This window comes from Tamandua tetradactyla, chromosome 17, assembly GCF_023851605.1.
Source record: "Tamandua tetradactyla isolate mTamTet1 chromosome 17, mTamTet1.pri, whole genome shotgun sequence".
Taxonomy (NCBI): domain Eukaryota; kingdom Metazoa; phylum Chordata; class Mammalia; order Pilosa; family Myrmecophagidae; genus Tamandua; species Tamandua tetradactyla.
The window spans coordinates 70415026-70441702 of NC_135343.1; the positions used below are offsets into that span (position 1 = coordinate 70415026).

General features: G+C 43.9%; 1 long non-coding RNA gene and 1 other non-coding gene across 2 annotated transcripts; one reads left to right on the forward strand and one right to left on the reverse strand.

Moving 5' to 3' along the window:
• Window positions 1-4671: 4671 nt before the first annotated feature.
• Window positions 4672-9824, reverse strand: LOC143661742 (uncharacterized). The gene is made up of 3 exons (XR_013164794.1): window positions 9612-9824; window positions 8915-8991; window positions 4672-4894 (listed from the first exon to the last, which is right to left on the reverse strand). It is a non-coding gene; the product is annotated as an uncharacterized LOC143661742 (long non-coding RNA).
• A 6987-nt stretch (window positions 9825-16811) lies between these two features.
• Window positions 16812-16918, forward strand: LOC143661857 (U6 spliceosomal RNA). Its single transcript, XR_013164894.1, has one exon. It is a non-coding gene; the product is annotated as a U6 spliceosomal RNA (small nuclear RNA).
• The last annotated feature ends 9759 nt before the right edge of the window (window positions 16919-26677 follow it).

Here is a 26677-nt window from a genome sequence, read left to right on the forward strand (position 1 = left end):
CGTAGGTTCACGCGCCAGCTTTCCCCCCATCTTGGCACAAGAGCCAGTTTCTAGATTGTGCACCATAAGAAGTGGTTGGCCTGTGCTTTGGGGAAATATGGTGCTCAGAACAGGCATGTCTCTACCCTGGACTCACTCCCTGCCCAGTGGTGGGACGCTTTCCTGTGGGATGTGGGGGTACCAAGACCAGCTGAGGAAACAGAAAAGTCCCATCTTCAATTTCTCTCTCACCCATGGGCATTCTGTCTTTGAGTGGGATGGTGGTCGAAGTGCCCCGTTGTTTGAATTGTTTTCTTTCCTTCCAAGTGCAAAGTTGAATGCGTGCATCCTAACAATATGTAAGAGGAACTAACCCCACTGTAGAAGGATCCATAAAAGCACAACAGGCCTACTACTCCTGTGCTCACAAAGAGCCAGGCCCTGGGATGGTAACGCTCCATGAATTTTGTCATTGAATCCTCACCTCAAATCAGTGAGGAAGGTCCTACCACTATACCCATTTCACAGACTGGAAGACTAACACAATTTGCTTTAGCTTTCCCTGTGACTGGAAACAACTCTGTGACTTAGGCCTGGGTGAGCAGAGGCTCCGTCCCTCTATCCACCGTGATTTTGGTCCGGAGAGGAGCCCATGAGCAGCGTCACCAGGTTTTGCCATCACTGCAGGGAAAGGGAAGGAATTTTTCTTTCTGACAGGTTCTTCATGCTTCTGTCAATCACCAGCATCCAGCTATGCCCAGAGCAATGACTCTTTTGGCCACCTAAGCCTACAATTCCCTCCTGCATTTTACTTCAATTAGGGTTCTTCAGTCGGTGTCCACGTGCTCTGAGCTGCTGCAGAGGTTGTGCACAGCGTGGGTCTGCCTGCCAGTCATTTTTCCTCTGCTGTGCAGGCAGGACCCAGCTTAGCATGGGAAGGGCTGTCGGAAGTTCATGCTGCCGAACTGCCAAGCCCAAATAAACATTTAGCAATGCAACCAAGATAATGGCCTCTTGGAACAACCGCGTGATGGACTTTTTTCGTGCAGCTCCAAAGCAAGGGTGATGAGGTTGGCAGCTCTGCGTGCTGGATGGTCTATTTAGGAGGACCAAAGAAGGAGGCTGGGAAGGCGTGTGAGAGAGAGCTCTGCCAAGAGCCCCAGTGGGACTTCAACCCAGCTCCCAAGGAGTTTTGCACGTGCTTTCTCTGGGTGAGAACTTCCATGCAGGCACCTAAGGCCCTGGCATGGGCAAGTGGGAAAGCAGAAGCCCTATATTGGTCTCTCTGGACCTTGTTCCTAGAGTGGCAACTAGCTCTGCTGTGAGAAGGAAACAAATTATCTTAACAGGTACACAGTTTTCAGTTTATACTGGGAAAAAAACTAGATTATTTTGAGGACATGTGCTTTTAATTAAAAAATTGGCATTTTTATAAAATGTGTGTGATTTGAACATTTCTATTCTATGCCCTCAAAGCAATGTAAATATGGCACACTGAACATATATTCAATTTTGTTCTTAAAAGAACAAACTCTGTGCCTGGCTAGAATTTAGTATGAGGAAGTAAACTTCATATTTCTGGAGTTGTAAGAGTTCATATATCCACCTGAAATCAATTATTATTATTTTTGAACTAACGATAGAAAGAATTTCTGAAACGCATGCATAAACCCGAACTTACAAAGGTGAGAAACTTATTTAATTTCAACAAACACTCACTGAACACCTTTGGATTGTCAGGAACTCTGATAGATACGGGGAATGGAAAACCAAATCAGGTATGGCATTTGCTCTTGAAACGTCGCCAGTCTGTGGTAATGTGTAACAAGGACTTTTTTTTTTTTTTCTTGCATGGGCAGCACTGGGAACCGAGTCGGGTCTCCCGCACGGCAGGCGGGAACTCTGCCTGCTGAGCCACCACGGTCCTAACAAGGACTTTTTGGAATGCTTTTTATTGGGAGAAACAAACAAACGAAAATGCTGGCTTCGATGGACCCAAAGAAGACATGAACTTGAAAAAACTCACAAGAATTACAATAGCTTCAGGTAAGGCTGGATCCAGGGCCTCAAATGAACTGACCAGGATCCGTTTCTCACCACGTTTCCCCTCATGTCTTCTTGGCAGTGTCCCCTCCACTCCCCTAGCCCAGTCAGTTCTCTCTCTCCCTCTGCCGTCGTGCTCCCTGGAGACCAGGAAGAAGTACCCCGAGAAGGTAATGCTCTGAAATGTGAAGGTAGAAGCAGTGTCAGATGGACATTAGTGGAAGCACGTTCTAGGCCGAGAACAGCCTTCCCAAAGGCCCGGAGGATGAAGCTATAGGAGGAATAACTGCAGATAGTTGAGGGCTACTGGGGGAGAGTGTGGTTGAAAGACAGCCCATGAGCGAGGTGGGAGAGGTGGACAGGAGCAGGTGTGGGAAGGCACAGGCTCTCTGTCCTAAGCTAACTGAGAATTGGATCCTGAAGCCCACAGAGAATAATTCTAAGCTGGGTGTGCAATGACGAAATCTGAGTTTTAAAAAGCAATTAAAAGACTGACTCCAACTGGTTTGAGCAATAAGGAAGTTTATTATCTCACATAATAAGGTCAGAGGGAGGGGAGCTTCAGGCAGGGCAGGGTCAGTGGCTCCGTGCTGTCCTCAGCCACCTGGTTTCTTTCAGTTTCTCTGCTCTGCCATCCTCAGCGTGGCCTTTAGCCAAAGTCTGGCTCTCCTCATGGTCACAGGATGGCTGCCAGTAGCAAGCAAGGCCATGTGCTTTCCTATATACATCCAGTAGGAGGGTGGAAGACAGAAAAGAAGAGGGGGAGAGAGAGGGGAAGGGGGAGGAGAGAGATTGCGTCTCTTCCCTGTGCAAACTCTAACTTCTTCCTAAAGGGATCCATTAGGAAGAGGGCAATTGTGGTAGCTAGGTTCAGGTGTCAACTTGGCCAGGTGAAGGTGCCTAGTTCTGTTGCTGTGGACATGAGCCAATGCGTGTGAGGCTCATCTGTCGCTGATGACATCTGCAGTCGGCTAGGAGGCGTGCCTGCTGCAATGAATGATGTTTGATTTAATTGGCTGGTGCTTCAATGAGAGCTCAATGTAGCACAGCCAAGCAACTCAGCATACCTCATCTCAGCACTCGCAGCTCAGCCCAGGCCTTTGGTGGTACAGAAAGGAATCATCCTGGGTGTTCTAGTTTGCTAGCTGCTGGAATGCAATATACCAGAAACGGAATGGCTTTTAAAAGGGGGAATTTAATGAGTTGCTAGTTTACAATTCTAAGGCCAAGAAAATGTCCCAATTAAAACAAGCCTATAGAAATGTCTAATCTAAGGCATCCATCCAGGGAAAGATACCTTGGTTCAAGAAGACCGATGATGTTCAGCGCTTCTCTCTCAAGTGAGAAGACACATGGCGAACACAGTCAGGGCTTCTGTCTTGGCTGGAAGGGCACATGGCAGACATGGCATCATCTGCTAGCTTTCTCTCCTGGCTTCCCGTTTCATGAAGCTTCCCGGGAGGCGTTTTCCTTCTTCATCACCAAAAGTCCCTGGCTGGTGGACTCTCTGCTTCGTGATGCTGCAGCATTCTTTGCTCTCTCCGAATCTCTTATTCCTCTTTTATAGGACTCCAATAAACCAATCAAGACCCACCCAAATGGGTGGAGACATGTCATCACCTAATCCCATTTAACAACCACTCTTGACTATATCACATCATCCAGGGAGATGATCTGATTACAGTTTCAAATATACAGTATTGAATAGGGATTATTCTACATTTATGAAATGGAATTTATATCAAAACATGGCTTTTCTTAGGGGGCATACTTCCTTTCAAACCAGCACACTGGGGAAAGCTGTTGGAACCCAGAGACCTGGAGAGAAGGCCAGCAGAGATTACCCTGTGCCTTCCCACGTAAGAAAGAACCTCAATTGAAAGTTAGCTGCCTTTCCTCTGGAGAACTAATGAAATAAATCCCCTTTTATTGAAAGCCAGTCCATCTCTGGTGTGTCGCATTCAGGCAGCTTAGCAAACTAGAACAGCAATGGACATTGGGTGGGAAAGCAACGTTGTCCTTACAGCAGGACCCCATCCCTCATCTGACATCCAGGGGGCTCGAAGCATTTCAGATTCAGGATGTTTTGTATTTTAGAAAGGTAATAGATTGCCTATAACTCATATGACATTATACCTCCAAGGAGGCTCTCAGACAGTACGCAGTGCTCAAACACATTAATCATTCAGCACAAAGTGTATGATTTTTTCATACTAAAGCAATAAAGATGCTCAATAGCCTCACAACAATTTGGGGCAGGTTTTTTTTTAGCCAGATGAGCAAAACATGCCTTTCAGCTTCATTTCTGTATGTGAAAACCATGGGTAAGGGGCTCTGTCCCTGAGTTAATCTGTCAACAATGGGCGGAGGGGATTGCAAATGGGGTCAGAGATGCTGGTTAATGAAGTTATTGCCAAGGTCAGGTGGGACAAGGAGGTGGCTGGATGGAGGAGAGCGGGGTGGGCGCGAGAGAGAGTCGGAGGAAATAGCAATGAAAGCCTGAAACTAAGTGATCTGAAAAAATAGCGAAGTCCTTCTGCAGCCACTAGAGGTCACAAAGAATTAAGATTAAGTCAGGTCTACAAATTGTTGCGGTATTGCACGTTCATTCATGTGGAATGATCTCCAGGGCAAACAAAGAGCCTTAATTTCTGTTTATTGCTATTTCACAAACAGAACAATGAGCTTTACAGTTTCCTGAAAATATGTGAAAAATACATTTGTGCGTGTGTCGTGTGTACAGACAGCCTGAGAAGCCCGAGGTTCCCTCCAATCTTGAAATGCAGTAGACCCTCCTCCGTGGGGGCTGCCTCCAAGCGCTTTGCCCAGGCGGGCAAGGGGTCTCCAGGTCTCCCGGCACCAATACCCCAGCCTAGCAGGGAAGCAAGGAGAGAAGAAGAGGTGAGAGTCAGGGCAGATGATTCTAGAAGGGATTGCGGCAGAATAAAACCACAGGAGAATGTTCCCTGATGCGCCTCCTTTCGCCCCCTGTAAAGAATTCCATCCTTGCTCGCCGGGCACTGAGGGGACAGAAACCCAGAGTCGTGGGTCTCGGGCTACCGGGGAGGGTTTCCCACCCTGGGGTGAGGAGTAGAGCCACTTCAGGGATTTGGGAGCAAAGGAAGCAGACAGAAGGTGTGCGGGACATGGAGAAGTTAGGAAAAGGGACTTTCACTGCTGTAACTGTGCACCATGTATGTGTAATCCCTGTCAGAAGGTTCCAGAAGTACTCGAGTTAGGATGGAGTATTTTGTCCTGCTGGGATGTGTTTCTTGACCGTGGAGCTTCTGTGAGGCTGGCTGGCGAGTGCACAGCTTCCCGGGCACCTCGGAGAGTGACAAGGGACGGGGACACAGGGAGGCCGGCTCGCAGCGCATCCAGGGCACAGAGTTTCCAAACAGGGAAACAGACCAGTGAGTGAAGACACAGAGCTACTCGGGCACCACGCTGCTCGAGAGGACAAAGAGAGTCCTCTAAGTGACTCAAAAAGGACTTTTTTTTAAATTGGGAAATCTTCACACACATACAGTCCATACGTGGTGTACAATCAGTGGCTCACAATATCATCACATTGTGTGTTCATCACCATGATCATTTTTAGAACATTCACATCCCTCCAGGGAAAAAAAGAAAAGGAAAAAAACTCATACATCCCATACCCCTTTCCCCTCCCTCTCATCGACCACTAGTATTTCCACCCAATTTATTTCATCCCTTATGCCCCCTATTATTTATTTATTTTTATCCACATTTTTCTGCTCATCTGTTCTCCCCCTGGATAAAAGGAGCATCAGACACAAGGTTTTCACAACCACCCGGCCAGGAAGGGCTTTAATCCTGGTTGGCTGGAAGGACAAGCCAGAGGTAAGTGCCGGCCTCCCACTACCAGGCGTGCTGACCCTCCCAAGCCTCTGTTTTGATTTAAAGCTGCCTTCCAGGTGTGCAGACCCTGATGGAGGCCCCTTCTTTATGGTCCTGGATCGCGTTCTCTCAGACCAGCAGGGCTTGACCTCACACTGGTCAGCCTGCCCCTCTGCAGCCCCCGCTGCAGCCTTCATGGACTGACAGGGCGTTGTACAAACAGACTCAGGCCACGATCCCCTCTGACCTGGCTCACGCGTCCTGCCTGATGTAACAGTCTGAGGAGACAAGGCTGTGTTTGGCCATACATGTGGTCAGCCATGACGATGGTCATTTGGGGCCAAAGATACACATGCTGAAAGGTGGTGGCTAATAAACCCACCTTACAAAGTCCAGATGCTTCCTGTTGGAGTGTGGCTCATCAAACCCCACAAAAATAGCCAGCAATTTGGGATGGACATGTGGGTAGGGAGCACGGAAACCCAGTGGGAGGGTTTAACTGAAAGAAGGCATGAGCATGGGCAGGCAGCGTGGCTCTGTCCAATGGTAATAAGCTGATACAATGTCCTGTGAATGCCCCATGAGAAGCAGCCACTGGGGCCCCCCAGGTGGTGTGCAGTGCACATAGAGGGCCTGAGGCCCCAGGGGATTTGATACCTGGTTCCAAAGCACCCAGAACACATTGCAACAGTGGGAAGAGCCAAGGAAAAGAGTGACTAGTGCCCTCCACAGACACCGGAGCTCATCTCCTGGGGCTCCCAGGCCCATTCTAAGCGAGATTGACAGCTCCATACCCTGTACTGATAAATTCGTTTGGGTATCAAAGTTTTTTTTTTTGGTTGTTGCATTCAGCATTTTGCTAACTAGTACCTTTTCATGTGGTTGTGAATAGAGTGTTTTTGATGCTGTGATATTTTGGGTGATGGGGGGGAAAGATAATTAGGAAAAAGAAATACCCTCGTATCTCTGCCAGTATTGTTTTTTTCCCCCTCTGCTTTTTTTTTTTTTTTTTTTTTTTGCAGTAAGACAATTGTTCATCCTTCACGTGTTCCAGGGCTGGAGAACTAGGGAGGTTTCTCAAGGTGATTTCTACCTTAGGAAAGAAAAAAAAAATGGCTAAGCTATTTGAAAATTTGGCTAGTCATTTTCTCCCCCATGCATTGTTGAATCTATTTGTTTTGTCTGTTCTGGTCCTCCTGTGCCTTTAAGTGATTTTGCAGAGTATGTCCTCTACTTTGGTCTGAACATTGTAACATTGTATGTGCACAGAACATTTAACTCTTTTTCATAAGAGTGCGCTCACAGTTGCTTTTATTCTCCTAGAATCTCGCTGCCTCCAGCTGAAAGAGCCCAGCGTCCCCTTGGGTGGGTCCCAGGCCCCCTCACTGTGCAGGGCATGTCCCGAGTGAGTTTTCACAGCTCCCCTTGGGTTACTTTTCACTTTGGGGCAAAGTCTGCTTTTGCAGCCCCCCTGGTCCCCCCCGAAACCCTGCTTCCTGTGTCGCCCTCCCTCCGCCTCTGCCTTGGGGGTGGTCTAGCTGGCAGGTTGCGTTTGCTTCTTGAGGTCAGAGCCCCAGTGAGGGGCACACGCCAAGGCTGACTGCCTCCCCCACCATGTGACGTGCTGTCTAGTAAGAGTTCAGCTCTCCTTAGGGTGAGAATGCAGAGGGCAAAGGTTGTGAAAAGCACAGGAGTCCCCATCCCGAGGCATCAAAGTGGGGGTGAGGGAGGCATAGAGCATGAACAGGCGAAGGCTCTCTTCTGGCTCCCTCACACCCCGGCTCTCAGTATCCCTCGATGAAAACTGACCTTTAGCCACACTCAGGCTTCAGCTGAGGTAGGGGCCACCGGGTAGGCAGTGGTTCTCAAACTGTGTGCCCTCTGAGGCACACGCAGGCTTGTTGAACTGCAGATTGCTGGGCCCCACCTCAGAGACTGTGCGCCAGTTGTCTGGGGGGTGGCTGAAGAGTTTACATTTCTAGCAAGTTCGCAGGTCATGCTGATGCTGCAGGTGCAGGGGCCACACTTGGAGAACCCCCGAGGGAAGCTGAACTCCCCTGACGCTTGGCTTCTGGGTTGAATTGTTCAGTCACAGAAACTCACTGTGATTTCTCTCCTCATTCTCCAAATTTCCTACCTGAAAACCCCTTTGCCATGAACTGTGAAGGGACCCAATATTTACCCTGCTTACCAGCCAACAGGTTAGCCCACCACAGTTTGTAGAAGCTTGCAGAAGACACAACACCCCCGGGTCAGAGAAAAAGGATTGTTACAACTCACGGTAATGCCAGTAGCCAGAGTATCCACATCCACGCCAGTTCCCCACGCTCCAGTTCCCCCAGGGCACTGCTGAGAGGTGCCCGTGATACTTACAAGAGACTCTGAACCTAGAGAACCTAAATCTTTCATAATGGACAGTAAACCTGCCTGACCTTTGTCCTGGAGGGAGACATTTCTTTGATATACTGATGGTTAAAAAGACAAAACAAAAAAAGCCTTGCTCCAGAGGTACTTCTATATGTCACGGTAGTTTGCAACATAAATGCTTTTTAAAGTATAGCCTGAAACAAAAGCATCAAGCTCCTCTGCTCTCAAAAAGTGCAGAAACCTGAAAGGCCCATGTAGAATAGTCTCAGGCACTCTCCCACTCCTTATCCATCCTTTTTATTAGAGGTTTCCAGAATGCGATATTCCTTGAAGGCTGTTGCGGGTGGAAGGACAATAGCCTTCCCAAAGACACCCACATTGCTCCTGAAACTTGTGGTTATGTTACCTTCCACGGCAGAGGGGAATTAAGGGTACTCATCAGCTGAATGTAAAATGAGCAGATTATTCTGGATAATCCAGTTGGGGTCAATGTAACTTCAGTGGTCCTTAAAAGTGGAAGAAGGAGGCAAGAGAGTAAGTCAGAGTGATGCAACATGAGAAGGACTCAACCTACACTGTGGCTTTGAAGATGGTGGAAAGGGCTGCCAGCCAAGGAATGGAGGCACCCTCTAGAAGCTGGAAAATTAAGGAATTGAGGTCTCACCTTGAAACTTGAGAAACGGACTCGGCCCTGTTGACATCTTGATGTTAGCCCAGTGAGATCTGTGTCGGGCTTCTAACCTACAGAAGTCAAAGACAATAAATGTGTGTTGTTTCAAGCCACTCTATTTGTGGTCATTTGTTTGGGTCGCCATAGGAGCAAAGCCAGACACTGAGCACAGTGCAGTTTCCATTTGGGATAATGAAGCCCTACTGCCCTACGCTCTCCTTGATTGTCATGTACACCACAAATTAATGTATTTCCCACAGTCATTTCCCATTTTTAATCTCGTGACTGTATGTTTATAATGGCTTATAAACCCTAGAAGAGATTTTGCTTGGAGAGAACTAATTTTTCTTTGCGTCTCTCTTTTTACACTACTTAGAGGTTTGTATTTCACTGTAGCATTTCCAGGTGACTGAAATGCTTATTCTCTTTTGGGCTTAGCTTGGCTTTTCAATTAAAATTATTTGTTGGTAGAAGAAAGAAGGAGTGCCTGCCTGTTTAATTTCTGTTTATCTACCGCGGGGTTGGTATGTTTCTATTACGAGGGCTCAGGAAATGAATCAGTATTCCAGATGAAGCAACACTCTACTTCTTCACAGGCATCACGTTGAGAAGAATTGGAGTTGTCTGCATGTTAGAACTACCCTGGACTTTCTATATCTTTAGTGTTCGGAGGGAGGGGACTGGGTCTTACCTTTGCATTTGCGTGGAGACCTTCTGTATTTTAGACTCTCACTAAATAACTGGTAAGTTACTGAAGATGGGTACAGTTGCTTTCTTGAAATGTTTTCCCATGTCCTGGTAGTTTCCATTTCCCATATCACTTCATTGTTTTCTGTTCTCTTGGCATCCCCCAAGCCATCATCTTTCTGTAACTAAGCTTCCCGAAACAGAACCAAATACTCCAGGTGTGGTCTCATTAGTCTCTGAGCTGTGAGGTAATGCCTCTCTTCATAATGGTACCTTGTTCTTACCTGGCACCTTACAAATAAATTTCACCACTGGTGAAAAAAACATACACACACGTACGCATGTACTCTCTCATTCACTCACACTTACTCCCTTTCAAAAGCTGAGCAAAAGTAGGTTACCAGCTCCTTCAGTAAACAGAACTGCCAAGCAGGTGTCCCCGTGTTTTATTTTCCATGGATCCACTTAATACCACAATGTGTTTCCAACAAAGACTAATAACATTACCTTGAAATTTTAGAGTGCCTTCCTCTGGCGCCTCAAGGTACAGTTGGAAATTTGAGCTTTTCTTTACAACTGATCCTGGGAACAGCACTCCTGCTTTTGTGTGTGACCTATTTAGTGTAAGACAGGAAGCTGCTGGGAAAAGTCCCCAGAGGGGGGGACTTCTGAGAGTGTGCAGGGTGACATCAGTGAAAGGGTTCAGGAACATGGTTACCAGGTAGGGAAAGGTGAAGGGCGATTTATTTGAAGGAGGATGTAATTTTCCTAGAGGAATCAAATCATTTCTGGAAAATATCAGTAAAAGAGAGTTCTCTGAGGTCTTCGGACGTTTTGGAGTTAGGTGTAGCCCATCGTTTAGCATGACCCAGAAAGGCACAGTCAAGTTTCCTGAAAGTTAAGAAAAGGAGGAGGAGGGGTTGCATTTTCACAGCATTTTCCAAACAAAAGCTGAGGTGTCTGAGTTCAGCCTGGAGTAGATTACATTAAACTACCAAGGTGGAAACATTGTAAGAAGATTCCTGACATAAATTCAGGCAGAAAACTTGAATTCATGCAATCTTGGTTTTGGAAGCTGCCTTGCAGTTGACTAACCCCTCACTCCAAATATCCAGGTTTTAAAACATCCAAATTCCAGATTTAAAAATGTCAATTTCAGAGCTTCCTCCTTTGCCTTCCAATACAGACATATGTCTTTCAATGCCACAAAGTTTTCAAAGAGGTGCTCATTGTGATGAGAGGAGCCCATTTGTAGGACAGGTAGATGCTTCTATCGACACTGCACAAGTCAACTTACCATAGGCAAGTTAGTTTAGTGTTCAGTTCAAAATGATTGAGGTCAGACTAGAGTTAGCCCTTATTTCTTGGATTTCAAGTGACTTTGCATGAGGGACAACTGAGGAAATGATCTTCAGACCTTATGTGACTTCTACAGACGGACATGGCTATGAAGAAAGCAAAGGTTGTCAAGACTTCTGGTTAAAGACAGTAGGTTGGACTAAGGCCATGCTGAGCCACGTTGGAGCATGAGGTAAAAGGAAAGATCAGTCTTACTGATCTTGTCTTTATTGAAAATCGCAATATTTTTTTCATCATGGATTTCTTGCATTGACTTCAGTTTATTAAGAGATTGCATTAAATATTATTTGTCTTGATGACTGAGATTTTGGTGCCCCCATAAACTTTGTACCCAGGGTAAGAGAGTCTCCTTAGATTGGACAAGGACATTTAGCTCCACTCTTTCTGGAAACCCCACTGAAATGACTATACACGTTTCTTTAAAGGGCACAAACCCACAGAGACAAAGAGAGATGGGGAAGAGATTGGACATGGAAATCAAATGCAAAAGTGATCATTGACTTAACAGATTGAAGGAAACCACACCCACAGCTGGCAGTGGAGAAAACTAAGAATCAACCTTATTTGCATTGACCCCTCTCCCACAACCTGCTGACTCCAAAACCCCACAAAATTGGTGGCACCAAGTATGTAGACGGTGGGGGTGAAAGAGGACTGGATGAAACACTTTTTAAAGAAGAGGCCAGACTGACTGGTTGACTTTGTGCAGCTGGGTAACTGCCTTTCCCCACTCAGCAGAAGACAGCAGGTTTATTTTCTGGAGAAAGTACCCCAAGGCTCTCTGGACTTGACATACCCAGCATAGCTGAAAGAAGAGTGTGAAAAACAGGGAGAATAGGTGTTAGCTTTAAAAAGCGAGTATTTGAAACTCCAGCCTCTTCCCCTGCTTTAGGGCTAGAATTCTGGCATCTAGCCATATACCTCCTGGGAGGAGTTTGGAAGTGTCTTTTCTGGGAAATGTCACCAGCTGATATGAAAAGACCTAAAGAGACTGACCAAGGGGGCATCTGAGGAAATGAGTCAGGTGATCCTCTGGCAAAGACCACGGGTGACGAGCCCCTCAGAGCTTCCAATCAGCCTTCAGTGACCCCTCCTTACAAGCTAACCACTGAGGATGATCAGACAAGACACTTGAGGACAGTAGCTAACAGGAATGACAGAGAGCAAAACCAAGAGAAAAAGAGCAAAATGTAGAAACAGAGACTATCCAGACAGAAGGAAAAGAAAAAACAATGATAACCTTAGAGAGATAAGGGAAAACATTACATCCATAAAACAAGAAAAGAATCTTATATGAATGAATTTTTCAGGAGATGAAAGAAAGAAGGAAGGGTAGGAAGGCAGAAACTCAAGAAGGTAAAAAATATAATTGCTGACATTTTAAACCCAGTGAGAAAGTTGAAAGATAATATTGAGGAAATCTCCTAGCAAATGGAACAAGACAAAGAAATTGGAGAGAAAAAAAAAGAAGAAAATTAAAGAACTAATCGAGGAAACATTAATCAAGTGAAAACAAGAAACAATGAAGAGGAAATAATTTAAGAAACAACATGGAAACTTCCAGAACTGAAGGACTTTTCTCCATTAAAAGGTCCTACCATAAACTTACACCAATGTATGAAAACGATCCACACCAGAACAAAACAGTGCAAAATTTTAGAACACTGGGGACAAATATAAGATGCAAAGCACTTCCAGACACAAGCAAGCAGCTCACATACAAAGAATCAAGAATCAGAAGGGACTTAGATGATTCTGCATCAACTCCAGAAGCTAAAAGACAATGGAGCAGTTCCTTAAAAATTCTGAGGAACAATTATTTCTAACCTAGAATTGTGTATCTAGCCCGAAAATCAAATAAGTAACATATTAAATAACTAACTTACTAAGAAAGATAAGGTTTCAGGGAATTTAGCTCAGGAAGAACTTGCCTAGGAAGCTATTGCAGGGGGTACCCCATAAAACAAGAGAATAAACAATGTAAGAGGAAAAAATGGGATACAGAAAACAAAGGCTATGTGACGTGGAAGAAGCAAAGAGAGGAGATCCAAGATGATGGCTGGAAACAATGAGATAGAGGTCAGAAAACTTCAGGAGGGATTTCCTCCAGAAGGATGAACTGATAGATTCCGTTATTTGTTTGAATGTATTGAGAGATTTACACAGCTAGGATAGCTTGGGTGTGAACTAGTGATAAATACACCCAAAGCTAAGTATGCACACGCACCCCCACAAGCCCAGGACTATTACAAGCACCAGGGAAAACAAAACCATGCAAGAAGGAAAAGGAAAACATAATATTGTGCGAGAAAGGAAAAGTAATCATAATATACTGTGTGACTCAGCTGAGAAGAACATTTACAAGCAGAATTATATAAACACTGAATATTGCTATAACTAAATTATATTGTAACTATATTGGTATCAATGAGTGGATGGAAAGACAGAGAGTGTCTCTGAGCGTCACAAAGGCTGAAAGGCTAGGGGTGTAAGAGAACAAAACTGTTATCTTCCGTAAAGGGAAGTCAATAGCTAATGCCTAAAATGGAAAAACCAAGGGAGAGAAATAGCAGCATGTAATTTGGAGATAAGAAAGGAAACACCAAAAGAGTTTGCTAAACTGGTAGCTAGAGGTTGCCTCTGGGAAACAGAGAGTGGTAAGGAGGTAATGCTGTTTTATATATAAAATAAAAGCGTTCTAGTATCATCTGGCCCTAAAATATGTGCACATATAAAGTTGTTAGAAAAATGGAAGCAAACATTGATCTCTAAGAGCTAGTCACCAAGCATTCACAAATAGGGAGGGATTCCATATATGTGGTGTAGATGGAAATTTTCAGTATCACCTTTTGTTATCCAGGTAATAAGCGGAGACCAAACTTTTGAGAGCTTGACACTTCTGTTGGGAAACAACTTCTCCAAGCACACTACTGCTATATTGCTTAAAAAGAGAGAGAGAAAGAGGTATATGAGACATTTCTAGGTCAGGACATATGGATAATAATTTGAATTAATGAAGATTCCAATGTTAGTCTGGGTGGGATGCGAAGTAATTATAAATTTGATTCAAGAGATTAGAGTTCATTAAAAGTTAAGTATTCTTATTCCTTAGAATTTTAATCTCAAGTTGCTAAAATTGAGGCTTCTTGTCCTGCTTCACATCACTGAGCGAAAGCTAACACCGGTTAAATACACCCTTTCCCTTCTCCCCCTGCCCCTACCCTAGGAGTCGCACATAATTTCCCTGCATACACAGTTAATGAAATCTTTAATCCTTAGCACTTTCCCCTCAGGCCTGCTGTATGTAAATAACTGTACATTTTTAATTAAGCTAGAGTTGACGATGTATATGCAGTTAAGCATTTTTTTTCTAAGATTCAAATGAATTTTCTGCTCCTGTTGGAATGGCCCTTTCTACCACTGCCGGAAATAAAGCTCTCTGAAAGAATGTAAATACCAAAGAGTGCTCACTTCAGGAAAATTAAAATAGGTAATTGTCATAGTTAATATTAACAGAAGAGAGCCATGGAACAAAACCAGTGTTTAGTATTGTGTGGATTATTTCCACTTGCCTCACTGCCCCCGCCCCCTTCTTCACTTGCCCCTCCTTCACCATTTTCTGCTCTTCTCTGCCCTTGGTGCCCCAGAAGTCTCACCTGTACAGGCTGCCACACTTGGGCTCCCTCACCTTCTGACCTCCGGCTAGGAGCTTGGGTTCAGGTGGGCAAGAGAGCTGCAAGGGCTGCATTCCTCAGTTAAGGCCTACAGGCAGTCCCTCTTTTTGGCCCCAAACTGTCTTCCCCTGTCTCTTAAGGCTTAAGGGTGGTAATAGTCTCCCACAGACGTTAGTCAACAACTCTTGTTGTTCCATCAAACCCATCTAAGATCTCTTCAATTAAACGTTTTGAATATACAATTTGTTTTCTTCCAAGGTCCTAATTGATTTGAGTCCAGGTTTTAGCTATTCATCTAGTTGTCTCCCAGTCTCTCCCACCAACTTGTGAGTCTTTGAGGGCAGAGCTCTGAATTATTCATCTTTGTGTCCCCTGGCACACAGAAGGCTTTCAATAAATATTTGATGACTGAAGCAACACACCAATTAGTAAATCCCTATATGTAGTGAAGTTACTTACCTTGTCCAGACCAGGAGAAATAATGGAGAACACACAGTTTGGGACAGAATAAAGATGCTCAATTGTTTGGTTCCACCCTCCTCCCCTCTGCACAAATGTCAGGAGTATAGTTTTATCAAACAAGCTTCTTCACAAACTGTTTTTTAGGATAAAGGTGTAAAAAAGAAGATTCTCTCCTGCACAAAACATGAAATGAGTTTGCATATGATGGCTACCATTTTGCATGCTTTTGGCCACAACAGAATATTCCATTCCCAGGGGCTTAAAAAATAGGGACCATTATTGTATCATATAAAAGAGTTCTGTAGGCTCAAGGTTCTCTCCTCTCTACCACCCCCATAAGGTTGACCCTGTCCTTAACCACCCCACCCCCCACCCAAAGCCACAAGATGGCGGCCACTGCTCCAGGCACCCCAACTTCACATACATCTACCAGGAAAGGAAGTTTCTTTTTACTTGTTTTATTTCCTTAGGTAGAGAAGACTTTCTTCAAAGTCTTTCAGCAGACTTACCCTCACATCCATTGGCCTTGATCGGATCTCATGTGTGTGACTTAGTTGCAAGAGAGGCTGGGAAAGGGAAGAGCTGAGGTTTTCAGCCTCTACAATGGGAGGTGGTCTCCACCAGCAGGGAAGAAGGAATGGGGCCAATGCTGTTGGATCAAAAACCAACAGTGTTGGGCAGTGCCACACTGGTTCAGTGGCAGAATTCTCATCCGCCATGCCAGAGACCTGGGTTCGATACCCAGTGCCTGTCCACGCAAGGAAAAAAAACACCACCACAGCAGTGCCAATATCATAGGTCAAAGGAGAAGCAGAGAAGGGATACCAAAATTGCTGATGGGTACATCATACACTTAATTGAGAAAGTTGCTTTATAAAGTACGCTTATGTCAGCTTTCATGTGGGTTGATTTGTGTGAACACAGAAACTCCAGGCCAGAAAGTCTGTCCCTGCTGTAAGATCAAAATAATGATACTGATAGCTGTTTCACAGGGAATTGTAAGCAACAGGTAAGTGTTTATAAGGTATTATGAGACCCACAGATGAAAATTGTTACAAGCACTAAAAATATATGTATACCTTTGTAACTGGCACTGTTCTCATGTTATTCTCAGTTGTATTTTACTACTTTATTAAATTTACTTGCATTTTCTAATAACAGTATCCGACATATGGAGAAAGTAAATATTTGTCAGCAATTCCGCTGTTGATCTGTCACCAAGGAATTGCTTTAAGCAGTGAGAGTCAACTCCAGGTTAAAGCTTACAGTATAATATAATAAAAGGTAAAGCGGATTATGCCCTTTCAAATAAAGAAAAAGCATGAACTTTTTTCTTTACCTTTTTAAAAGAGGAGAAGAGAACTAATGTTGATCAAATTCTGTCCATATGTTACACAACTTTCACATGCAATGCCATTGACTTTCACAATAATTTGTATGGGGGTACATATTTTATAGGTATACTTATTTCAGTGAGGGAACTGATGCTTGGGACAAATACCAGGGCTCATTAATAGTAGAGCCTAGAGACTTCCAGTTGCTCAAGATGGCAGCCTAAGGCCCTTGAGGGGGCCATTTCCTGGCAGAATCTCTGAACAACTAGCAAAAACAGTGGAACCATCTTCTTTAGAGCTCTGGAAACAGTCAAAGAAGTATAGTAATTGGGTGAGTGCCAAATCAAGAAAATGCAACTTAAAAATGGTAGTAGAGTGCTTGCTTTGTTGGAACATATACTAAAATTGGAACACTACAGAGAAGATTAGCATGGCCCCTGTGCAAGGATGACATGCAAATTCGTGAAGCGTTCCATATTTAAAAAAAAAAAAGAATGGTAGTAGAAGCTGCTGGCACCCTTGCTGATACCTACCCCAACATGGCATGGGGCCAGCCTGGGCTCTCATTGTGGGTTCTGCGTCTTGTTCCAGGAGGAGCAGAGTAACCCCAACGCTCTTACTGGGTGCGCCTGTATGCTGATGCTGGTCTAGCAGGTGGCAGCCTGAAGGACTGAACCAGGGCACTTGTTTTCACAAACCCTTCCACCCTTACCCCTCCACCTACCATTGCCACACTTCAGAGATAGTGTGGATGGTTCCGTGCCCTTATGGCAGTTGATCAAAGAGATCTGGGGTTACTGAGTCACAGAGTAAAAGCAGAAATTCGATCAACTGCAGAAAGGCAGTTGAAAAATTGAAATAGTCTGATTTTCCTTTCAGAGAAAGGGCAGAATTTATTCAACATATGTTTCCTGAGAATCAAATTGTCATTGGAACAGAAGAGTGAACAAAACAGGAGATATTCCTGCTTGTAGGATTTTCTTATCCATTCTGTGCTTGGTTTCCTTAAAATCCAGCGCTAGTGGGGCCACCTGTGCAATCAGGAGTGAGCCACGGCGGGGGTGGGTGAGGGGCCCTGTTCTCAGGATCTGGTGGGTGGGGGGCCCTGTTCTCAGGTTCTGGGTGGGTGGGGGGCCCTGTTCTCAGGTGCCGGGTGGGTGGGGTCCCTGTTCTCAGGATCCGCACTGCCCTTTATGCTGGCCCCAGGATAAAAACCAATAACAGAATATTCACAAAACCCCTCACACCTCACTCAACACTCTTAATACACACCACCCTCTTAGAGTCTTTTGAAATACCTAGAAATGCTTATTATAATGGTGTCTGTCTTAATAATGAAAGAAGGGAGTAAGCAGCAAAACTTCAAAACTCTAGGAAACAAGGACATTTGGGTAAGGGAATGTGTATGAAAGCTGGAAAACATTACTTATGTGTAAGATATGTATTACTACCGCTGGCAATAAAGATTTCACAGAGGAAGTGGAATTTGAACTTGGTCTTGAAGGGAAAGTAGGATTTAGATTGGTAGCAAAATGTATAAAGGTAAATCAGGAGGAAAATACAAGGAAGAAAGGAAAAGAGAACAAGCCATGGCTTTGATTAAGGAATGTAAGAAGAGATGCTACAGGAAAGGACTTCATGGATTATGGGGCACTGAGCCCATCTTCCTGAGACAGGGGCTCAGAAAAGAGGGTGGCCTTATGCAAATGCCCCAGAGGCCACTGTCCCAGTGGTTCAAACCTCCCCCACAAACTCTGTGAGCAGAACAGCTCATTACTATTGTGAAGGAAACTAAAAAGCAGAATTGAAATCCACCACCAATGCCCCTTCCGAAAAAGGAATCTGAAAAGAGTTTGTGGTTTTTTTGTTGTTGCCTGTATTGGAAAGTTTTCTCATCTCACTGAACTCTCGTCTACATACACCAGAGTCTCCTTTTTATTGGGATGATGGAAACCACTTCCTGGAAGAAGGAAGGCCCTGGCGTTAAGTGATGACTCTTTTGAAAGTCAAGTTTTAAGTTCTTGGCATAGGGCACTGAAAATTTCCGGGGCCTCATTGGCACAAAGGAAGTCACGGAATCCATTTGTAGCGCTGTATTTGAAGCTGTCTTTGGCAGGGGAGGTACCCACGTTTAATTATCATTTACAGACACTCCCCCAAAGGGCTCCTGGATGCTTCTGCTATTATGCTAGTTGCTTCTAAATAAAGTCTCGTGATTATTATTATTTGGTGTGTGTGCTGGGGTGTGGCTGGCCTGTAAGGACACCTGTCTTATTTTGGTGGTGTTGGGTTTCCTAAAGAAAATTACAGAGTTCAACCCTTAAAGGAAATGCTCTTTTTTGCCTCGTGAGCTGTGAATATGCTTGTTGCAGATGAGGAGGAGCCATGACTATGTTTGAGTGAGTCTGCAGAAATTTTCGGGGACTGCCCCCATTTACTATCAAACCCCATGGAGCCCCAGGCTTGACAGTGGTCTCCCTGGAGAGGAAATGAGTTTCCGGCCCTGGAATGTGAAGGCACAGCCGCTCAGCATCACTGTCACTGCTCCCCAAGATTTAGGCCCCCTGGCCAGCTGCTGCCTGAGCCAGAGCTGTTTAAGCTGGTGCTGGCTGTGTGCTGCCATTGTTCTGGGAACACACACACCAAGTTAAGCCAACTGGGGAGGAGAGAGGCAAGATCTAAATGGCGCTGTCCTATGTGGCCACTTCTTCCTGACATCCGCCTACGGTGGAAGCAGGCTTTGGCAAAGGGGATCCCCAACAGCAGGTAAGGTACACAGTGCAGCAGGTAAGTGAGGTGTGCAATTCACATCAACAAGCATTTAGGAGTTGATGAGGGACCAGGACCTCTGGGCCAAACCAAAATGGAAATCACTGCCCAGGGATGCTTCCTGGGTTACCACGATAGAGTCAGAAGTCATATTTAGACCTTCCACTAAGGTCCCTCCCCTCTCAGGGATATTAATTTAGGAAACTTTTTCCATTATGCCACCCTCATTTTAAACCAGTGTGTGTACAAGCCTCATTATGAAAGAGCCAATGTTGATCAGTTCCTTGTTAGTGTCTATTTTGTGATTTGGAGAACATAAAAGATGCAGATCTGGGTGGAGCCTCCCATAGAATTCCAGCGTGAGGGAAAAGCCTTCAAGAGCCATACTGGGAAGTTTTCAAACTAAATTTTAAATGCACCAACTCACACTCACACACAAACACACACACACACAAGATGCCACACTGCCACATCACAGATTCCTCTTTTAGAGGCCCTTGGCAAGAGCCTGGGAGAGCGAGTGACCACTGCCACTTAGAAGGAAAAAGCCCCTTCCTCACCCTTCCTTTCTCAACCTCCCCTGCTTTGTGACATACTTGCTTATCAGGCTAGAAACTTCTACTGCGTGAACAATCCGATTAAGTTGCTTCCAGCCATCTATAGTTAAAGTGAAAGCACATTGCCTGGGAAGAAGGGGGTGAATTCATTCATTCACAGCCACCAATGCATTGACACAGGACAATTTGTCAGAATAGCTGGGCTCAGAAGGTGCAGGACAGTGCTGGCCTGCTGATGAGAGGACCAGGAAAGCAGCAGCAGCCAGGTAGCCCCAGGGGAGCTGGGCTGTGAATGGAGAACAGGAGAAGGTGCTGGAAACAGAGGCACCTACTTTACAGTTTTGCCCAGAACCAGCCCTACATTTAACTTTCCCAGGAATAAACCTGTCCGCAAACTGGAGAAGAGGAAGGCTGTTTGCTATTTCTGGGATTTGCAAAACAAAACAAAACCCGTGTGGTTGTGGCTGGACCTGTGGCTCTGCCCATCACCTCCCTTCTCCACTTCCAAAGGCCTCAGGTGTTGGCGGGAGCCATGGTTAGGCAGCTGGGAGCACGAGCTGTGGGGGTCCACCCTCGTTGCATGTTCTGAAGCTTTGAGGCTTTGTTAGCTTCTACCTTTTAGGACCTCAGTGCACCCTTTATGGCTTTGACTTCCAACATATCTCTTTCCTTCCTTATGTACTTTCCTAGTGGAGAATAGAGGAGACTGTCCTGTCAGTACCTCGTGCCGCCAAAGAGGGGGGCATGTATTCCTTCTTGGTTACTTGTCCCTTTCATGGTCACCTACAGTGCCCCACCCAGAGCTCCAACTCTGTTCACTCTTTATTTAAAGACTTGCCCTCCTGGAAAGTTTCAGGAAGCTAAAAGAAAACAAAGCAAATAAAAAACACACAGCCACTAAAGCGGTGTGTTGAAGGAGGAAAAGCAGCTGAACCCGGTTCGACAAACGGCGTCTCCTGTGCCAGGCTTCTCATTTATAAAATGAAAGGTTCACCAAGTTTGTTCAGATTTTGTTGTTTTGCAATTCTGAGACCTCGAGAATCCAATCGCATTTAAGATCAAGGATCGTTTGCCCGAGATGGATGAGACCTTTCCCCAAACGTAACTGGAAAGAGCTTCTTGAAAGATGCTCTTCCTTCAACTCCGAATGGCCCCGAGTCTGCAGGCTGTCATCTGATACATGTCCTTTAAGAGTACACAGTTTATGTAATCTTTACAAGTCTCTAATCAGTCCAATATGAAATCTAAAAATAGAGCAGTTACAAAGCCATATCCAGCAGAGGCGGAGCTGCAGCATTCCTCAAGCACAAATAAAGGAAGAGAAAAGTTACAAAGGAGGTTTATAAATCTCTATAAGATTGCTTCTGAATGGGAAAAAAGTACACAAGCGAATTTTTCTCTAACTCATCTCAAAAATAGATGTGAACAAATTGATTTCCCCCCACAGAGCAGAGCTTTCAAAGGTTTTGCCAAGTTTTTCTTCTCTTTAGCAAGAGAACAAAAAAAGTTGGCTGGAAGTGTGATCAGAGCCAAAGGACAAGACAGTAAGTGGAGGAAGACTTATAATTATGTTTGCCATTCCTGATTCAGCCTCCAGAGTGTGCTTTATGATACAAGCACTTACCAATAAGGTATAGGTAAAACATAAATATATAATGCCTGGAATCAATGTGATAAACTTCTGAGCATTATAGTAAAAAGTCTGTACCAAATGACATACACTGCAGAGTGTCTTACCTCTGCAATGGGACTGGCAAATGTTTCTGCCTAAACTTTGATGATACAAAGTCTTGACTGCAAAAGCTCTGTCTCAGTGGGTCTTTCCTCCAGGAAGGACTGATTGAGTCAAAGAGGAGAATAATAAAAGTTGATCACATTTGTTTCTTTTCACAGCTTTACCATGTTAACTGGTAACCCCAGGGATGACTCCGCAAAAATTCCACACCTAACTGTACCAAATGGACAGCACCTTTGCCTACTTAACTTAATGATTGACTCTCCATTTCTCATCATCACTATAGAAACAGACATCTCAGCCCACAGGACAAGTCATTTCCTCTCTAAATGCATTCTGATCTGCAGGGTAGTTTTGTTGAAGTGGATGGTAAATGTGGTTAGAACGGTATCGTTGATGGGTCAGGGAATAGTGGTGTGGGGCAAATCCGATTCTTTCATTTACATTTTGAGTTCTAAGTCAGTGGTTTGAAAGCATTTTTAGTCAAAGCAAACTTCCATCGAACAAAATCTGACGCATAAACCCTACATCAAACAGAAAAGTAGAGAAGCACTGGGAGAGGGGTTGAGGGAAAGAACGGCTAAGAGGGTAAGGGAACTCTATTTAAAATCAGTTGATTCCTTAGAGGCACCTCTCCAGGCCTTGAGATTCTGAGGAATCTTTTGCAAACCTCAGATTGGAAGAATTTGTCACATTCTACCCATGAGGCTTGGGGTGGGGAGGGGATGGTGGCAAAAAAGGGTTAAACTAGCCTTGACTTGTTTTTGTTGGAAAACTGAGAACTAATCAATCTGCTTCTTTGTTTAATAAACATTTTAGAATACACATATACCCATTCAAAAGCAATGTTGTAAAGACTATCACACACAAACTTCACTTGGAGCCACCCAAAAGCTCAAGTTTGCATTTTTTTTGGCCACAGCTTGGAGAAAGGGTAGGGATAGGATTATAAAGAAGTGATGTGCCAAAGCTGGCTGAAACCAGTCAATGAGAGCAGTCAGTTAAATTTTCAGGAATTTCCCAAGCTGATTGATAAACACAGCCGGGCCATGGTGGCTCAGCAGGTAGAGTTCTTGCCTGCCAGGCCGGAGACCCGGGTTCGAGTCCAGATGCCTGCCCTTGCAAAAACAGAAAAGAAAAATTATATAAACTTTTAATTTAAAATAATTTTAAAAGCAAAAGTAATACGTATTCAAAACTCATTTTCTCCTTCCTTTATTGCATTTTACTATTAGTTACGCTTTTCAAGGTAACGTCTGCTTTATCTGTGGACTTATTACAAAATGGTATATGCTTCTGGCAATTCCACCCAACTCTGTGTTAAGTGACTTCAATTTTGGTCGCGTGAAATAAAATCAGCCATGATGGGAATATTTACACTATGGAAATTGGCAAAAAACACATATCAGGGCTTTTCACTCAGAGAGCCAGTTTTTAAGCATCTACACCCTTGTTGATGGATATGGTCATTGTATGCGGTCATCTGTTCAAATCAGTAACACGATCCTATCTGAGGACACGATCACAAGTATGGCTTTTGGAAAAAGATTGCAGAAACACAGCTCTTCCCACATGTGATTAAACTAAGCAAGTTCATCCTAAAGTCATCCAAAATCCTCCTTAGAATTCCCTCGTCTGGAAACAAGGAACTCCAACCAATCTAAAGAACTAAATTATTCAAATTTGAAGAAGAAAAATACGCCTCAGGAGAAGCCTTCTTGCTATCAGAATTACTCAGTTCTTGTTCTCAGTAGATAGATCTAATTGCCAAACTGTTTACTGTAATTAAGTCTTTGAGCACAGTTTTCTCCAGATGAAAATAAAGTTAGGTATATTACATCTTTTGCAAAGGGAGTCTTCTACCTTCCTTAAATTATAAATCCATAAATCAGTAAGAGTTCTCTTCAGTACACAATTTCTTCCCCTTAAAGAAATGAAGAATTTTTTTAAAATCTGTATTGCCTTGAGAAAGAAACTGGTTGCAGGCACCATTATTTCACTGCAAATACTATTATATCCTGCAACACCTCATCAAGAGCATTCCTCTTCATCTCGTTGACTCAATCAGTCCTTCCTGGAGGGAAGACCCACCAAGACAGTCCTGTGAAGTCTGTTTGTGCCCGAAGAATGTGTTGCTGCTTTGCCAGGCTTTGTATCATTGATGAGCTATACAATTTTGAAATAGATTCCAACCCGCCAATGCTTCTTTGGAGTCAGTAGGATGACGCTACTGTTCAAATCAAAAATGGAGGAACACCTTCGTTCAGAGGCAGTCTCACTTTCACTTGGTGTTAGCACAACTCTTTCCTTGCAGCCCAGTGCTAGCCTGACCTGGGGAATGGGTGAGGGGGCTTTAAAAAATTCCAAAGGAAGCTCAGGGCTCCCCATCCCCAGAGATTGACTTAATTGGTCTGAGGTAAATGAAGTCATCAACAGGTTCTAAAAGTTTCCCAGGGGATCCTTTGTACAACCAGGCTTAAGAAGCACTACTTCAGCCTCCATAAAAATCATTCAAAGAATTTGCACATGAATTTGATATCTGCCCACTTACTGACTTAATGTACAGGTGCAAATCAATTATCCTCATCCTTGATGATGACATGATTTCAGAGGCTTTTGATTGATTAATGAAAATTAGAGTGGTTCAGCCTCAGTTATGTCCAATACAATTGTTGGGTTTTCCGGGGCACTGTCCAATGTCTAAAAGGCCAGTTCTATAAAGTTGGTTCATTCATATCCTCCTGAAGGCCCACTCTGGAGCCATCTTCTCCTTGCAGTCCCACCAGGTGAGGAGGTGGGAGATTTGATAGCTATAGCACCAGTGGCCAGGCCACTCTGAGCTGGGCTGGGTGCTTCCTTCTGCTTGGACTCTGGCCAGTGCCGTGCCTCTGGCCCCTCTTCTAAGCTGCACGTCTCAGTCTCATGTCAATTCTGTGAGCCCTAGGTTGTTCCGAAGTCCTCTTTCCCCTCTCCTTTGGCTTAAAATATTCAGAGGCACTTTTTGTTCCTTGCAAGAGAAAGATTCCTACTGGATAATTTGTCATACTCTTAAAGGAAACATAAAAACAGTGACCAGTTTTTATAAAAATTTATGAACCTAAAAACATAAAAATTCAAGAAGAAAAAGTTGAGAGACTTTCCCTATAAAAATAAATAATGCAAAATGCAGATGAATAGATCAGTGAAATAGAAAAGAGTCTAAAAGACACGAGCATCTGGAAACTCGGGATATAACAGAGATGGCATTGCAAACTGGAGAAAAAATAGACTCCACAATAGGTGGTGCTTGGGAAAATTAGGTAACAATGTGGGGAAAATTGATTACTTCCAGTTGTATTAAAAATGTAAATGTACAAAAACAAAACTTTAAAACATTTGGAAGAAAACATAGGAAAATATCCTTATTCCAAAAAGGTATGAAAGTTTTTTTTTTTAATGAGAAACAAACACATCCAAGGCTAAAAGGGAAAGCTGATATATTCAGCTATAATTAAATAAATGAAACTCATTTATATGGAAAGATACCATAAACGAAATAACAAGACAAGCCACAAGTTAGGAAAATATGTTGGAATTCACATAACTCTCAAAGCATGAGAACCTCGAAGGTACACACAGGACTGTGGTAAAATGGGCAAAGAATAGGAATAGACAAAACAAAGGAAAACTGAGTAGCCAATAAATAGATGAAAATGATTAGTCACTAGAAATCAGGAAAATCTAAATTAAATAGCATTGAGCTCTATCATAGTAAAATAAAGCATTGATAAAGATGTGGGGAAATGGGAATGTTCATAAACTGCTGGCAGAAGTGTAAATTGGTTCGACAAATCTAGAGAGCAATTTAGCAATATTAGGTCAAGGTGAAAGACGTGCGTCCATCCTACACCCAGCAGTGTTGCTTGCATAGTTCTATCCTAGAGAAATACTGCACAGGAGCGTGGTGGGGGGTATACAATGGTGCTCATTGTTGCCTTGTTTGCATCAGCAAAGAAAACAAAGGGAAAAATCAAAATGTCTATCATCGGGTAAATGGATAAATTACTGCATACTTATATAGTGGAATACTACATATACCACACAGGAGTGAAGCAATGAACTAAAGCAACAAACTTCGTCATGAATGAATGCCAGAAGCACACTGTCAGGTGGAAAAAAAAGCAAGTTGCAAAATTACATCTCAATTGCATATCAATTATTTTCTACATGCTCCAAACAATATTATCTCTAGGAAAAGTATAAAAGCATAGTCCGGGAGAATATTCATTAACTTTGGGAGAGCGGTTACCTCCGGTGCAGGGAAGGTGGGGAAAGAGATCGTGCACAGAAAGGAAGTCAGCTACCTCTACAATTTCTATGTCCTAAAAAATCTAAATTCAATATAGTAAATCTGGGTGCTGCTATGGCAATGTTATATTATTTTCTGTACTAGTTTGTAATATTTTAAGTATCTTTAATAAAAGTCCCAACCTGCTCTCTCTCCTTTCAGTGGAGATATTGTTTTTTAAGGCTTTTTGCTATGAATCTTATGCCCACGCATATAATTATTTTAGCTACCCGGCCCGCAGATCTGCACCTGATGTTATCTTTTTGTTCTCCACCCTATGTTATCTTTTGCTTCAGTTATGAGCCCCCAGCCCCCAGCCCCTGATATCCTCCCCGCCCCCGCCAATATGGCATGGTGGCAGAAGGCCATCATGTAAATTTTAGCTCTTTTACTCTTCCGGGCATTCGGCACATGTGTGTATGTCTGCATGAACTGCAGCCCGTTGCTGCCCCATTATCTGCCTGGGTTCCCTCGCCCCTGTATCTCTTCCTGCCACGATTACTCACAGCTCGACATTTGCCAGCTCATTTTTATGCAAGCTGTTTTCACATACTCTTCTTCTGCTAGTCTACAATCAACCCTAACTGATTCTGACCCTATCTTTCCAGGTAACTTGCGCTCTCATCCACAAACTTTTTCAACACTCTGTACTTTATTACTCAGGTGACTGAGGCAACTGCTCACATCAGGCTGCAGGAGGAAATATTTGGTAACACCCTCTCCATCCCCAGCCTTCTCTCATACTGCAGGCCAATACTCATTCATTGAGAATATTCCTCGGTTAAGTCTCTCCAGTCATGTCTTGTCCTCTAGTGTTGTGAAATTCAATACATAGCTAAATTGTATGTATACA